Source organism: Microcebus murinus, chromosome 6 (genome assembly GCF_040939455.1).
Source record: "Microcebus murinus isolate Inina chromosome 6, M.murinus_Inina_mat1.0, whole genome shotgun sequence".
Classification (NCBI taxonomy): Eukaryota; Metazoa; Chordata; class Mammalia; order Primates; family Cheirogaleidae; genus Microcebus; species Microcebus murinus.
This window is the reverse complement of record NC_134109.1, coordinates 73,240,071-73,255,278: the sequence shown is the minus strand read 5'-3', so window position 1 is coordinate 73,255,278 and position 15,208 is coordinate 73,240,071. Positions and strand designations below refer to the sequence as shown.

Here is a 15,208-nt window from a genome sequence, read left to right as displayed (position 1 = left end):
GAAATTAATTGGCCAACTAATATATATAGAAAAACTTAGCCGGGCATGGTGGCGCATGCCTGTAGTCCCAGCTACTCGGGAGGCTGAGGCAGGAAGATCGCTTGAGCCCAGGAGTTTGAGGTTGCTGTGAGCTAGGCTGACGCCACGGCACTCACTCCAGCCTGGGCAACAAGTGAGACTCTGTCTCAAAAAAAAAAAAAAAAAAAAAAATGAGTTTCTTGCCTGGGCACAGTGGCTCATGCCTGTAATTCTAGCACTCTGGGAGGCTGAGGTGGGCAGATTGCTCGAGGTCAGAAGTTCGAAACCAGCATGAGCAAGAGCAAGACCCCGTCTCCACTATAAATAGAAAGAAATTAATTGGCCAACTAACATATATAGAAAAAATTAGCCGGGCATGGTGGGGCATGCCTGTAGTCCCAGCTACTCGGGAGGCTGAGGCAGAAGGATCGCTTGAGACCAGGAGTTTGAGGTTGCTGTGAGCTAGGCTGACGCCATGGCACTCACTCTAGCCTGGGCAAGAAAGTGAGAGACTGTCTCAAAAAAAAAAAAAAAAAAAAAATGAGTTTCTTGACATGAGGATGATACACTAATACGAACTGATAAATTAAAGCATAAGCCTTAAAACATACAAATTCTTAAGTTATATAATGGAATGTAAAATAATTGTAAAATTATAAAATTCAGTGACCTGAACCACTCTAAGGTAGAAGAATTCTTGGTATAATATACAGCTATATCATAGCTACTAGTAGTTTTCTACCTCACTCCTACTTATACTTCCCAACCTCCCCTGTAGTGAAATTCTCACCACCATCCCAAAGTTTATAGCAGGAGAAATAGACAAACAACATGCAAAGCATGGAGATATCCCTGAGTATTTACCTAAGAGCTTAGGAAAAACATTGCTCTTTGAGTTAGACTATGAGATAAAAGATAGCAGTTTAAAGCAGATATTTAGAGAGTCATCTTATAGACAGTAACAGCTTTTAGTCCAGTAGGACTTGCCCAGTGATTCTCAATGAGTGTTCTACTACATTTTAATCAATGTGTAAAATTTATTTTCATAATTACATAACTTTCAGACTACAAGAGAGTTCAAAAATTATGTTCAGCTAAGTAGATCACGCAATCCAGTTTAGAGCAGGTAGATTTATCACAAATAAGAACTAAAAAAAAACACCAGGGTTTAGTGTCAAAGCAGATTCAAGGAACGATTACATGATTGCCTAAATGTATTCCTTTCTTAGATATATTTGGTCAAGCGTTGGGAAAGGAAGGCTCACAAGGGCAGCAAACACTTGCATTCAAAAAGTAACAATGTGGCCGGGCGCGGTGGCTCACGCCTGTAATCCCAGCACTCTGGGAGGCCGTGGCAGGCGGATTGCTCGAGATCAGGAGTTCGAAACCAGCCTGAGCAAGAGCAAGACCCCGTCTCTACTATAAATAGAAACAAATTAATTGGGCAACTAATATATATAGAAAAAACTAGCCGGGCATGGTGGTGCATGCCTGTAGTCCCAGCTACTCGGGTGGCTGAGGCAGGAGGATTGCTTGAGCTCAGGAGCGTGAGGTTGCTGTGAGCTAGGCTGACGCCATGGCACTCACTCTAGCCTGGGCAACAAAGCGAGATTCTGTCTCAAAAAAAAAAAAAAAAAAAAGTAACAATGTGAATGGTATATTAACTGCGTTTTTTATAAGCCATATAGTTTTGCAATGATACATTTTGTTGACTTGGTTAGTTTTGTTTGGAACCGTTTAAACTCTTCCAGAGTCTAATCTGATTGAAAGTTAACATTTTGAAAGAATGTTCCAATTACATGGGGAATGGATTAGAGGGAGGAGATGAATACTGGAAAAATATTAAAGAGAAGCACAGAGACAAATACAAGCAGTACCTATATATGCACTGTCCAGGGAAAGGGTGCCCCATCAGGTTACCTAGATTGCCTAGTACACTTGTTAGATTTACCAAGTTAACAAAACCTGATACTATTAAATATTCAAATCATAAAATGAAGTCCCCTTATCTTGATTCCATGCTTAGAACAACTCAAAATCCTTAATATTTAGAATTCCAAAGGTTTAATATTTGCTGAATGATGATTCATCATACCACTTTCTCTTAATTCAGTTTCTCACGGAAGGCTGGTTTGAGAAATGATGTCAAATTTGAGAAGGAGGTCAAGCATGAAAATAAGTTTAGATTTTTTGAGATCAGTAATTAAAATATGATGATACATCATTTCAATCAATTTAGATCAAACTGAATTCTTACGACTGAGTCACCCTGAAATAAAAATTACAAAATAGATGCTAAGTGGGAATTAGCTTTCCTACCACCTCTTCCTCAGTTTTAACAAGCAAGTCCACTGAGTATACCACATTAGGGAACTGGGACTAATAATGGGGAAAAAAATTAATGAAATTCTGACAACTAGGTGGTCATCACCACCTATATATGTAGTTTTGGTCCTACGGACTTTTTTTTTTTTTTTTTGAGACAGGGTTTCACTCTGTCCCCCAGGCTAGAGTGCAGTGGCGTCATCATAGCTCTATGCAAATTCAAAACTCCTGGGCTCAAGTGATCCTCCTGCCTCAGCCTTGCAAGTACCTGGGAAAATAGGCACCTGCCACCATGCCTGGCTAATTTTTCTATTTTTCATAGAGACAGGGTCTTGCTCTTGCTTAGGCTGGTCTTGAACTACTGGCTTCAAGTGTTCCTCCCTCCTCAGCCCCCCAAAGTGCTAGGATTATAGGAGGGAGCTGCCATGCCTGGCACAGACTTAATTTTTTTATGTGACTATGCCTTATACTGGAAAGTGGGGAGAAAAAAGCAAGATAGCAGACCATTATGCTACCATTTAGATAAAAAATGTGTGAGTGAATACTTGTATATTCACTGAATATCTCTGGAAAGACACAAAAGAAACTGGAGATAAAAGTTACTGGTAGAGAGAGGAAGTGTGTGGCTGGGGGATGAGATAAAAGGGAGATTTTTGCCTTTTGGGCTTTTTTTTTTGTCCCATTCCTCCTCCTCCCTTTTGGGCCTTTTGAATTTTGCATCATGTGCAAGTATTACATTTTAACTACATTAAAAGGAATTAATAATATATATATTTTCTTAAATGGTTATATAAATACCTGAATCTTTAGGAAGACTTAGGGTTTCTTAAGCCTACAAGTACATAATTATAATTATTCTATCAAGTTTTGATGAATTGGCCCTTATGCTCCCTGTTAGAATAATCCAGTATTTTTCTGGAAATATTCACAAGGAGGAAAAATATTCTAATCCTTTCTACTGCCTTACTGAACTCAGAACTGGAAAAATATATACAATTGGCCCTCTGTATCTGTGGGTACTACACCCATGGATTCAACTAACTGTGGTTCAGAAATATTTGAAAAAAAATTGCATTTGTACTGGATATGTATAGACTTTTTCCTTGTCATTATTCTCTAAACAATATAATAACAATTTACATGGTATCTGCATTGTATTAGGTATTATAAGTAATCTAGAAATGATTTAAAGTATACAGGGTAATGTGCATAGGTTATATGCAAATACTATATCACTTTATATCAGAAACTTGAGCATCCTCAGCTTCTGGTATTCTTGGGAGGTCCTGGAACCAACCCCCCATGGATACCATGGGATGACTGTGTGTGTGTGTGCATAAAACAAGAACACCTTAAAGATTCTTTTAGAACCCTTGTTGACCTACTAAAGATATTTCTGATGCTTTTAAGATAGACTATATATGAAAGGATATATCAATAAAATAGTATTCAACTCTCTGACAAGCTAATATAAACTAATTTAAAAACTCACTCTTTGGGCCGGGCGCTGTGGCTCACGCCTGTAATCCTAGCTCTTGGGAGGCCGAGGCGGGCGGATTGCTCAAGGTCAGGAGTTCAAAACCAGCCTGAGCAAGAGCGAGACCCCGTCTCTACTAAAAATAGAAAGAAATCAATTGGCCAACTGATATATATATAAAAAAAAAATTAGCCGGGCATGGTGGCTCATGCCTGTAGTCCCAGCTACTCGGGAGGCTGAGGCAGAAGGATTGCTCGAGCCCAGGAGTTTGAGGTTGCTGTGAGCTAGGCTGACGCCACGGCACTCACTCTAGCCTGGGCAACAAAGTGAGACTCTGTCTCAAAAAAAAAAAAAAAAACTCACTCTTTGGCTGGGTGGGGTGGCTCATGCCTGTAACCCTTAACACTCTAGGTGGCTGAGGCGGGAGGATCTCTTGTGCTCAAGAGTTGGAGACCAGCCTGAACAAGAAGAGCAAAACTCTGTCTCTACCAAAAATAGTAAAATCAGCCAGGCATCCTGGTGCATGCCTGTAGTCACAGCTACTTGGGAGGCTGTGGGAAGAGGATCACTTGAGCCTAGGATTTTGAGGTTGCAGTGAGCTATGATGACACTTCTACACTACTCTACCGAGAGCAACAAAGCAAGACTCTGTCTCAAAAACAAGGAAAAAAACATTGATTTTCATGATTTGGACTACGGTCACCACCCTTGTAACACTTGTGCCTAATTTCTGCAATACCAGAAGTCAATAGGGTGAAGTATACCCTAAGACCTTCAAAAAAAGTGTAGAGCACCCTATGAGAATTAAACTAAGAAATCAAAAAAAGATGATGCTTTTTATACAAGCTTTTATAACATAATGGTTCTTAACCCTTCTTATGTTCCAACACTTGTGAAGATTATAGTACATCCCTATCATTTACAGTGGCAGGTCACCACTGTATCTCCTGGGCTAAAATCAGAATATATTGAAGTTTGAAAATGCCCCCTTTCTCTTAGGGAAGCCTTCCTTCCCCAGCAGAGGAATCACATACTGACATAAGGAGATATGACTCCTAGGTCTAACTTAACTATAACAAGACCTAACATATTAACTTCACTTTTTTGCTGGGTGTGGTGGCCTACTCCTGTAATCCCAGAAATTTGGGAGGCCGAGCCAAGAGGATCTTTTGAGGCCAGAGTTTGACATCAGCCTGGGTAGCATAGTGACACCACATCTCTACAAAAATTTTAAAAATTAGCAAGGTGTGGTGGCACACACCTGTAGTCCTAGCTACTCTAGAGTCTGAGGTGGGAGGATCACTTTAGCCCAGGAGTTTCATGGTTACAATGAGCTATGCACTGAGAGCAAGACCCTGTCTCTGAAAAAAACAACAAAAAACTTTGTTTTAAAAAGTCTCTCGGCTGGTCCGATGGTAGTGGGTTATCAGAACTCATTCACATTAGTGTCACTAAAGTTGGTATTCAACCCCCCACTGCTAAATTTGACTGGCTTTAAAATAAAAAAATAAAAAAATTAAAAAAAAAAAAAAAAAAGTCTCTCAACTCTGAATTCATATCTCCAATTGCCTACTAGTTAACTCCACATGGATGTCTAAGTCATCTATCCTTTGAACTTAACATATTGAAAATAGAACCTTTAATAGGCACCCTCTCAAATCTGCTCCTCTCAATTGTCTCTAAATTAGTAAACAGAACCATTATCCTCCCAGTTTCTCAAGCCCCAAAGGATTCATCCTTGATTTCACTTTTCCTCAATTCTCTACATCCGATTCATTGACTCTACCTTTATAATATATCCCCAAATTATCCATTTTTTTCCACTCCATTACCACTACTTTAGACCAAACTACCAACTCTCTTAGACTATAACTGCTTCCTAAGTGCTCCAGCCACACTAGCCTTCTGTCCTTAAACACTCCAAACTTATTTCTATTTTGTGGCCAAGCCACTCTTTCTGCTTAAAATATTCTTCCCACATGCTAACCACTCAATCAAAAGTAACTCCACCTTCACCTCCAAGCATTCTCTACAGCAGTACCTGGTATTTTCCCCCACAGTACTTATCACTATTGGAAACCAGCTTATGCACTTATTGTTCACGACCTCTTACTTGACTGTGAGCTCCATGTGAGCAGGAACTATGTTCATTGTACCTAGAATAGGTATACTTATTTGGCATAAAAGAGATGCTTAATAGCTACTGAATGAAGAAACATATCTAAAGAAAGACTATGTATAATGGTCAGCCAGGAGAGAATAGAAACAAAATACTCAAAAATGTCAATGTGAGGATGCCCAATTATAGTAAGCATTAAAACTGTGCCATGATAGTCCAGTTCTTCTTTCAGATATATGATAGGTTTACACTTCTCCTTCATCTTGAAGTTAGGCATGGTCATGTGACTTGCTCTGGCCAATGAACTATTAATATAAACAGAAGCCATTAGAGCCAGTTTGTGTGATTCACTCCCTTTACCTTACCTCTACCGTGGTAACCAGCAATAGGCCAGAAAGTTAAGAGTCTCGCTGTCCACATTCCTGAGCAAGGACATCATAAAGCAAAGCCCCCAGACAACTCACCTGTAACATGAACTGAGGAGAAATAAACCTTTGTTATGCTAAGCCACTGAGATTTGAGGGTTGTTACTACAAAATAACCTAGTCCACCCAGATTGATAAACCACCCAAGCAATGTTACACAGAATGATTTAGTCATCCCTACTGCAATGTAAACTGATGCCACTAAATATACATACTTAATTTCCTTCTGATTATAGTCCTTTATCCAAGGGGGATTGGTTCCAGGACCCACCCCCCCACATACACCAAAATCTGTGGTTGCTCCTGTCCCCCAGTCAGCCATCCGTATTCATGAGTTCTTCTTAGGGAACCTGAAGACACAGAGGGCTGACTATATTATTTAGTTTCCAAACAGGCCTGTCAACAAGAAGAGAAAAAACTTCATATGAACTTTTAAGGATTCCTGTCTCTAATGCTATTTTTTTCCCCTTTGGTTCTCTTTTTTTTTTCTAATGCCATTTTTTAGTAAATTGATAATTCATTCAAATAATGAATGTCACGCTATACAGGCTTCCTGAGAAATAATCTGCAAGCTTTTCTTCATCTGTAAACATAATTTCTAGGTGAGAACAACTACTTTTAATTTCCTTATTTTCTATCTCAACTATTCAATAATTAAGTAATTTATATTATATTTTATGATAATTATTATATTCAATAATATAAGTAATTATTGAATCCATGCCACCATAGAGAAATAGAGTGGAAAGGTAGATTAGCTAAAATGCAGAAGTCTTGAATTTGGAATTGATCTTGTGGACAAAACAGACTGAGAAACTTTGCATAGGAGTCATATGATCAAAACTATTCTTGAAGATGATTTATATGGCAGTTGTGAAATTAGGATAACTGGAACAAGAAGGCCAAGAGAACTAGTTTTCAATTGCTATGCTATGAACCCTCTATGGATAAGAGGCCAAATTTTAATCAATGCATATGTTTTATCTTTGCTACAACAGCACACATATCGTTATTGATGATATTAAGTGGTCTAGGGAATGGCTATGGCATACATTTTTGCAAATAAGAATAAAAGGCACACTGAAACATCAAGCTGGCACTAAAGTAAAGAACTGGTGATGGACAGAACTACACTTTGTGACTAGGAAGGGCAGTCTGGGCAGTAATTGCTTAATAATTATGAAAGCAACCAAGTGAACAATGGATGCCTTACTGTCACTAGGAGACATTTTATATTGTAAAAATGGATTATACTCTGGTTGATATGTATTTTGAATTCTTTTGAGGTACTCAGAGCATTTGTGCAGTATTCCAACAAGTTTGTTATCCCCAACACCAATCCATTCCTTCATTTCTTCACTCACTCAACAAATATTAAGTACATGTTACAGACTAATTATCATTTTAGGTACTAGGGAAATATTAGTGGTCAAAAAAAAAAAAATCCTACCTTCCTGAAGCTTATATTCTAGTGGCATTTAAATTCCATTCTAAGATTCTTTCCCAAATCCTATTATATGGGAGTAGCTTCTTAAAATGCCTTTAGAAGAAATCATCTATGATTAATTCACACTAAGATGTAAAAGACTAACAGTGTCCCCAGAGGTGTCCCTCCTCCCCAGGGGCCTTCTCATGAAAAGTAACTACTTCACAGATTCTCAGAGTTGGAAAGGACCCTAGAGATCATTTCAATTTACAGATGAGATTAAGTGACTAGCCTAAGAACAGTCAAGTATTAATAATAGGAGAGTCAGGCTTAGAGCTGTGACTTCAAGTAATAGTGCCTTTCCCATCATAGCACCAAGATGCATGTCGTAAAATTACACCAGTGAGGGCTGGGCGTGGTGGCTCACGCCTGTAATCCTAGCATTCTGGGAGGCAGGGGCGGGCGGATTGCTTGAGGTCAGGAGTTCAAAACCAGCCTGAGCGAGAGACCCTGTCTCTACTAAAAATAGAAAGAAACTAATTGACCAACTAAAAATATATATACAAAAAATTATCCTGGCATGGTGGTGCATGCCTATAATCCAAGCTACTGAGGAGGCTAAGGCAGTAGGATTGCTTGAGCCCAGGAGTTTGAGGTTGCTGTGAGCTAGGCTGATGCCACGGCACTCACTCTAGCCTGGGCAACAAAGTGAGACTCTGTCTCAAAAAAATAAATAAATAAAAAATAAAATAAAAAATAAGAAGATTACACCAGTGAGAAAAGAACATGCTAGAATGAGCATCTCATGACTCATACATAAGTGGTAGGCTTCTAGGTGACTCGTTCAAGGCACAAATAATTGCAGGCAACGTGTAAAGCTGAAGGAAAGAGAGGTGGTTACAGGGAAGTCAAATAGGGGGACCTTTTAGCCTTTCAGAATACTCTTTCTTCTATTTCCACCTTCACCATGCCTCAAGAACAAGGATGGTACATTTAATGCAAATGTCTCCAAAATTAATGATATAAGCTATTAGTGAAGAAATGCTTGGAAATGAGCAAGATATAGTAAGCACAGCATTTGAACCTGACAAAGAAAAGTCAAATTATATCCTATCCAATTTGAAAAATGTATGTCCTAGTAAAAGTACCATTTGTATTAGGTTTAGTGTTTTGATTTTTTAAAATTTACTTTCCTAAATACATTTTCCAGAAAGCACCAAATTAATTGATATAGATCAACAAATATAATGGTTAATAAGACATCAATGTAATATTGACTGGTGTGATATGATGTATCCTGTTACTAGATAAGCATTTTTAAAGACAGTTCCTACTCCCCAGAAAAAGGAGTTATTTTCACCTCTTGCTTATAAAACCTTAGCAATTTACATTTAAAAGACCAAAACTAGCCCTTTAATCTTTCAAAAGGAAGATTTATGACCAACAAACTTAAGCCTTATTTTAATAGAAAAACATATTTTTAAAAATCTTTCCAAAGGGCTTGCTAAGAAATAACTAAAAAAGGTCAGGCTCGGTGGCTCACGCCTGTAATCCTAGCACTCTGGGAGGCCAAGGCGGGCAGCTTGCTGGAGATCAGGAGTTCGAAACCAGCCTGAGCAAGAGTGAGACCCTATCTCTACTAAAAATAGAAAGAAATTAATTGGCCAACTAATATATATAGAAAAAATTAGCCAGGCATGGTGGCACATGCCTGTAGTCCCACCTACTTGAGAGGCTGAGGCAGCAGGATCGCTTGAGGCCAGGAGTTTAAGGTTGCTGTGAGCTAGGCTGACGCCATGGCACTCACTCTAGCCTGGGCAATAAAGCGAGACTCTGTCTCAAAAAAAAGAAGAAAAAGAAATAACTAAAAAATAAGCTTAGTGCAAAAAATAAAGTAAAAAAAAAGATTAATTTTAGGAGTTTTAAGAAGAATATAAATTGACAGAAATCAAAGGTCTTTATTGAAATCTCATTATGTGTCTCTGAATTGCAGTTTACACACCTAAGATGAAAATTATGAGAATCTCAACTTATTTCAGTGGTTCTATCATTCTTTTCACTTTCTAGGTAGAAAATCTTAGAGTTCTCTGTAGTTAATCATCATGTTCTAATACTTTCAAAATGTCTTTTGAATACAAAGCAAAATTCTCAATTTCAAAAGAACACATACAAAAACAAACGCTACAACCATTAAAAAGAACATTTTTCAAAGAATGGAAAATACATGTGATGTGCTGAGTCAAGGGGAAAAAAACTCACAGGGAGAAAACTGTATAATCCCAGTTTTTTAAAAAGGAAAATAGTTATCAGCGTAAAAAAGGACTTAGAAGAAATCACATTAAAATATTAACAGTTGTTCTGCTTGAGGGGGTGTTGCAAGTGATTCCCCTTCCCCCCCACACTTTCTCTACATTTCCTCAATTTGCTACGATGAACATGCATTATTTTTAAACTTAGAAAAAAAGTTACTTAGTAATTGTCTCATTTATCACTACTTGTGCATCTCCTTGCTCCAATCTATCTCCTATAGCCTCTCCCCTCCCAGAGGACTCCAGCAACAGCCTCCTTGAGGTATCTGAGCCAGCTTCTCCCCAACTTTAATATCGCTTGTACTCATGCTCCTAAAATTCATCATTCATACGTATCTATAGAACATGCAAGCAGAGGCTGGCCACATAAACAATCAACTTAAAATGGGTTTCTCAACCTCAGCACCACTGACATTTGCAGTAATTATTTCTTATGGAGGGGCTGTCCTATTGTAAGATGTTTATCAGTATTCCTGACCTCTGTCTTCTAGACACCAGTAGCACCCCTCCCCTGTAGTATGACATTGCCAAATGTCCCCTGTGGGGAAAAACTACCCCAGTTGAAAAGCACTGACATAAAAGTTTTTAAACTTCCAAAAATCATATCTTGCTCTCTGCTCATATACATATACAACAAATCTAAACCCCTTTGACATATATCTCTTATACAACACTCCTCACAGTCTTGCCCCACATAATCTTATTTTTCTCAACAGGAACTTTCTAAATAGACCAGACTTACTATTCCCCTAGAAAAAATCATTTTCATACCAATTCCAAGTCTTTTGAACACACTATTTCCTCACTAAACTTCCCCATCCACTTTTCTATTGAATGTCCTACATAAATCCTTCAATTGTTGGTTCTTTGCAGAAGCTTTACTCAGTTTAATATTCATCCACTGTACTAATGAAGAGTATCATATATATTTTTTGTTGTTGCTCATCTCATATCCCAAACTAGATTAACCTTCCTAAAGTTGGCAGCTCAGGCATATTTCTTTTGTATAGTCAACTGGATCTACCACTATGCTGGGCATAGAGACAACCAAAAGTTTGATAACTTATGAACAAAATTTAAAAGCTCTGTGATAAATAAGTGTAAAGTGCCAATTTCTTATGAAATGATTTTGTTTTTGAACTTTATTTCTTGTCATGAAGCTTAAAATACAAAGTAACCACTCAATACATTTTAAGAATGAAAACATTAATGTATAATGGTTTATTTTAAAGCAATACATAGGTTGCTGACACTAACACTTTCAGGAAATGATACAAAGGAATTAAAAATATAAATTATGGCCTAGTGCAGTGGCTCATGCCTGTGATCCCAGCACTTTGGGAGGCAGAGGCAGAAGGATCACTTGAGGCCAGACAAATCTGAGCAAGAAAATAGAAAATGGAAAATAAAAAATAAGCCAGGCATGGTGGTGTGCACCTATAGCCCCAGCTACTGGGGAGGCTGAGGCAGGAGAATCACTTGAGCCCAGGAGTTTGAGGTTGCAGTGAGCTATGATGACGCCATAGCACTCTAGCACCAGGATTAAGGATCACTTGAGCCCAGTCCTGGAATTTGAGGATGCAGTGAGCTATGACCACACATCACTGTACTCTAGCCTAGGCCACAGAGACACTGTCTCAAAAATAAATAAATAAAATAAATGCGCGCGCGCACACACGCGCGCGCGCGCGCACACACACAGGAACTTCATAAATTCCATTTATCTTAAAATATTCAATGGATTTTTTTGCTCAGGCACAAAACTTAAGTATGGACAACAAGAGCAAAGAATTTGAATGAATGGTGTGTGAACAAACATATGTGAACACAAATATTAACACATACATCTCCAAAGTTGAAGTAAGTGAAATGAAAGCACTTTGTGAACTAAAGAGCCACACATAAAGGAACCAGTAGAGTACCAATAGTTAAAAGTGTAAAGCCGGCCTGCTTGGGTTTCAATGATACTAGCTGTGTAACCTTGTTTGGAACAAGTTATAGTACTTAACTTCCCTGTGACTCAGTTTCCTCACTGTCAAAATGGGGATAATAATATCTGTCCCAAAGCGAAGCTCTTAATACACTGCTTAGCGCTAATAGAGTACACAAAACAAAACTTGGCAATCATTATTTTTACAATGGCTAATATTATTACTGGCTAGTATTAGTTATAAGCCAAGTAAAAGCCTCAGTGGGTGAAGTTCTAATTCACACCTGAAGCTGATTTCAAAGAAAAAACAGGTTAACTATTTTGCACACGTTTAAGCTATTAGGTGGACCAGTTGCTCAGAATTCTTGCAAGTTCTGAAGGGGTGATTATTACAGAACTAATTTCTCTTACATTTTTTTAAAATTTAATCTGCAAAGAAACTGACATAGATACCTCTGTTTTCAAGGAACTTTATAAGCCAAAAAAACACAAATCAACTCTTAGTTATCTCCATATTTAAGCCAATTTAAGAGCGTAGTAAAAGCCTAGGTACTGTCACAGAACAACTTTTCAGAAAATACAATGGGGTTTTTTAAAGTTGCAACCAGCAATTCTTATGCAGTTATGTCAAGTTTTTGTCCAGCAAAACAAAAGCTCATCTGTCAGGGAACCAAGGACGCGTCAGAAAATAAGGAAATGCCACAGCCAGGCCTAGGCGGCTCTCGGGAAAACCTGTCCTCCAAACAGCTCGCCTCACAGAGTTCCGTCCTTCCCCTTCCCCAGTGCGGACGTCCGCTCCACCCGCAGATAAATAAGTGACAGCAGGTTGCGTCCACGCCTCTCCCGCCCGGGGCCCCTCCAACCCACCGGGAGGCCTCCAGCGCCCGCCGCCCGCCCCTCCTCTCGGCAGCCGGCTGAAGGACGCCGCGGAGACCCGGGCTCCACCCGGCCTCGCCGCCCAGCCCCGCGACCCCGGCAGCCCCGCCGCGGGCCCGACGGAGCGGAAGCCGCCGCGGGGCCTGCAGGTGGGCCCAGGGCGCGGCCGGGCCGGGCTGGAGAAGCCCAGCCAGGGGAGGGCGGCGGCGCTCCCGGGGCTCTCACCGGCTCGGCCGTCACTTACCGGCGCCTCATGGTAGCGCGGCGCCTCAGCCCAGCCCTGGCGCTGACGAACCGCGCCGGCAGCCTAGAGTGTCGGCTCCCAGGCCGGGCCCCACTCACGGCCATTCAAACGCGGCCGCGCGCGCGGCCCGCCGGGATACCTACCGCGGCGGTCGCCTCGCGGCTCCGCCCAGCGCTCGCTCCGCCCCTCTTGTGTCGCGAACGCTCCGAGGGAGAATAGGACGTGTGGCTTGCAGTGCCCCCTGGTGGCCAGAGGTAGAGGCACGCACGGTAGCCTTGCTAAGGCGCGACAAGAAATACTGCGGCAAGAACTGACGGAGGCTAAAAGTCAAGGAATGACCCTGCACTATGGACTATCTAGTTGGGGCAGCCCTTGCCTAAGAATTGTACCAGAAGGTGCAAATAATCTGCTATAAAAATATGGTTCAGGGAGAGATTTATTCATTCACTTCCATTTAAATACACCAAGGCACAGTATTTAAAAGCATGGACTCTATAATTATGTGAGCTTGGGCAAGTCACATAAACTCCTGTTCTTTGCTTTTCCCATCTGAAAAATAGAGGTAGTAACAACAGCATCTGCCTGTTGGTGTTGTTGTGAGGATTAAATGAATTAAAGCATATAAGGTGCTCAGAGGAGTGGCTGGCATGGGGTAAGCACTACATAATTGTTAGCTATTATTTTTTAATTCCTCTTATGTACCAAACTTCATGCTAGACTCTTAAGGACACAAGAAATGTACGCGATGCAGAAACTGTCCTCAGGAAGCAGGTTCAGTCTCTTTGGGATAGGGGACAGTAAATTAGAGTATGAAGTGAGAGTTAGTCTGGCCCTGATGTACTTTTTTTTAATTACTGAGAGCAATTTTCTTCATCTTAGTGGGAGCCAGAGTCTACCCATCTTCAAAGGTAAGCCACTGGTCAAAGTTAACCAAATTGTGACAGAAGCAAGTTTGTCTTTGGTGGTCCTCTCACCCCTTGTAGAAGCCAATCAAATAGTGCATTTGATGGAACACTTCCTCATCGCAAGACTACATCCCTTGGCTTGCTTTTTAAAGCACTCGTTTCAGAGCTCTAGAGGGCTTGCCTAAGGAAGAGGCTGCTTGAGTTTGGCTCAACAAAATTTTTGAAGGTTCATTATGTGCCAGGCAAACATTGTGTCAAGTGCTGGAAATAGCCTGAACAGCTCACAATGGCTTGGACAAACAGGAAAAGAGATCATTCTAATACACTGCAGTGAGTGCAATGATAAAAGGTGTATCCTAAATGCTGTAGAAGTCAGAGCCTGTTAGATAGACTAATCAGAGCTGAGATGTCATTAGGTGATTAAAACTTAATGTATTTTTCCTCTCTAGTAAAAAAAATCTTACTTAATCCAAAAAATTAAGTAATGGTGAAAATTGAAGCAGCACGTTAGGGCAGTGGGAAAATATTTTTAAGCTATTTTGCATAAGTAATGCCCATGACAGCTTCTCAGATTGTACCAAGCACAAACAGGCACATGACTATGTATGGGGCCACACCTGTTAACAGATAGAACTGTTGAGAGTACAGCTGGGTAAGTGAGTAAAGGGAGCTAGAGCCCTGAGTTCCATGGGTGTGCAATGAAGACTATTCCCTGAGTATGACTTCTGCTAAGTAGGTGGATTTTTTTTAAAGAAAATAAAAATTCAACATATATGGGTAAAGTCACTTTCTCTCAAGCCATTTATTTCTTCATCATCATGAAGAGGAATTTTTTGATGACCCACTATACGAAAGGTATTGTGCTGGTCCCTCACCAGAAGAAGATGGTAAAAAGAGTATTGTAAGACATTCTTTACCCTCAAGGGAAGCTGGATTATAGGGTAAGATAAGTAATGGGTTCCAGGGACTTAAGGAATCTGCTGTGTTAACATAGAAAAATCTCAGATAAAATAAGGCCTCCGGGTGCCTGAAGGCCAGAGAAAACAATGTTCTCATTTCTGGAGCTTGTTAGGGAACAAAGTCTCAAGCACGTTCATCTCCAAACCCAAGTTATAAAGTTTATACCAGTGATGAGCAGCCTAGGCCCCTAAATC

The 15,208-nt window shown here is 40.1% G+C and overlaps 1 protein-coding gene across 2 annotated transcripts in view; it reads right to left on the bottom strand.

The window, feature by feature from the left end:
- Nucleotides 1-13,309, bottom strand: part of KATNBL1 (katanin regulatory subunit B1 like 1) — a 48,085-nt gene extending 34,776 nt beyond the window's left edge. For both annotated transcript variants that reach the window (XM_012742864.3, XM_076004226.1), the window contains exon 1: nt 13,150-13,309. The gene's annotated coding sequence lies outside the window, so the exon portion shown is untranslated. The remainder of the gene's footprint in view (nt 1-13,149) is intronic.
- Nucleotides 13,310-15,208: the final 1,899 nt, after the last annotated feature.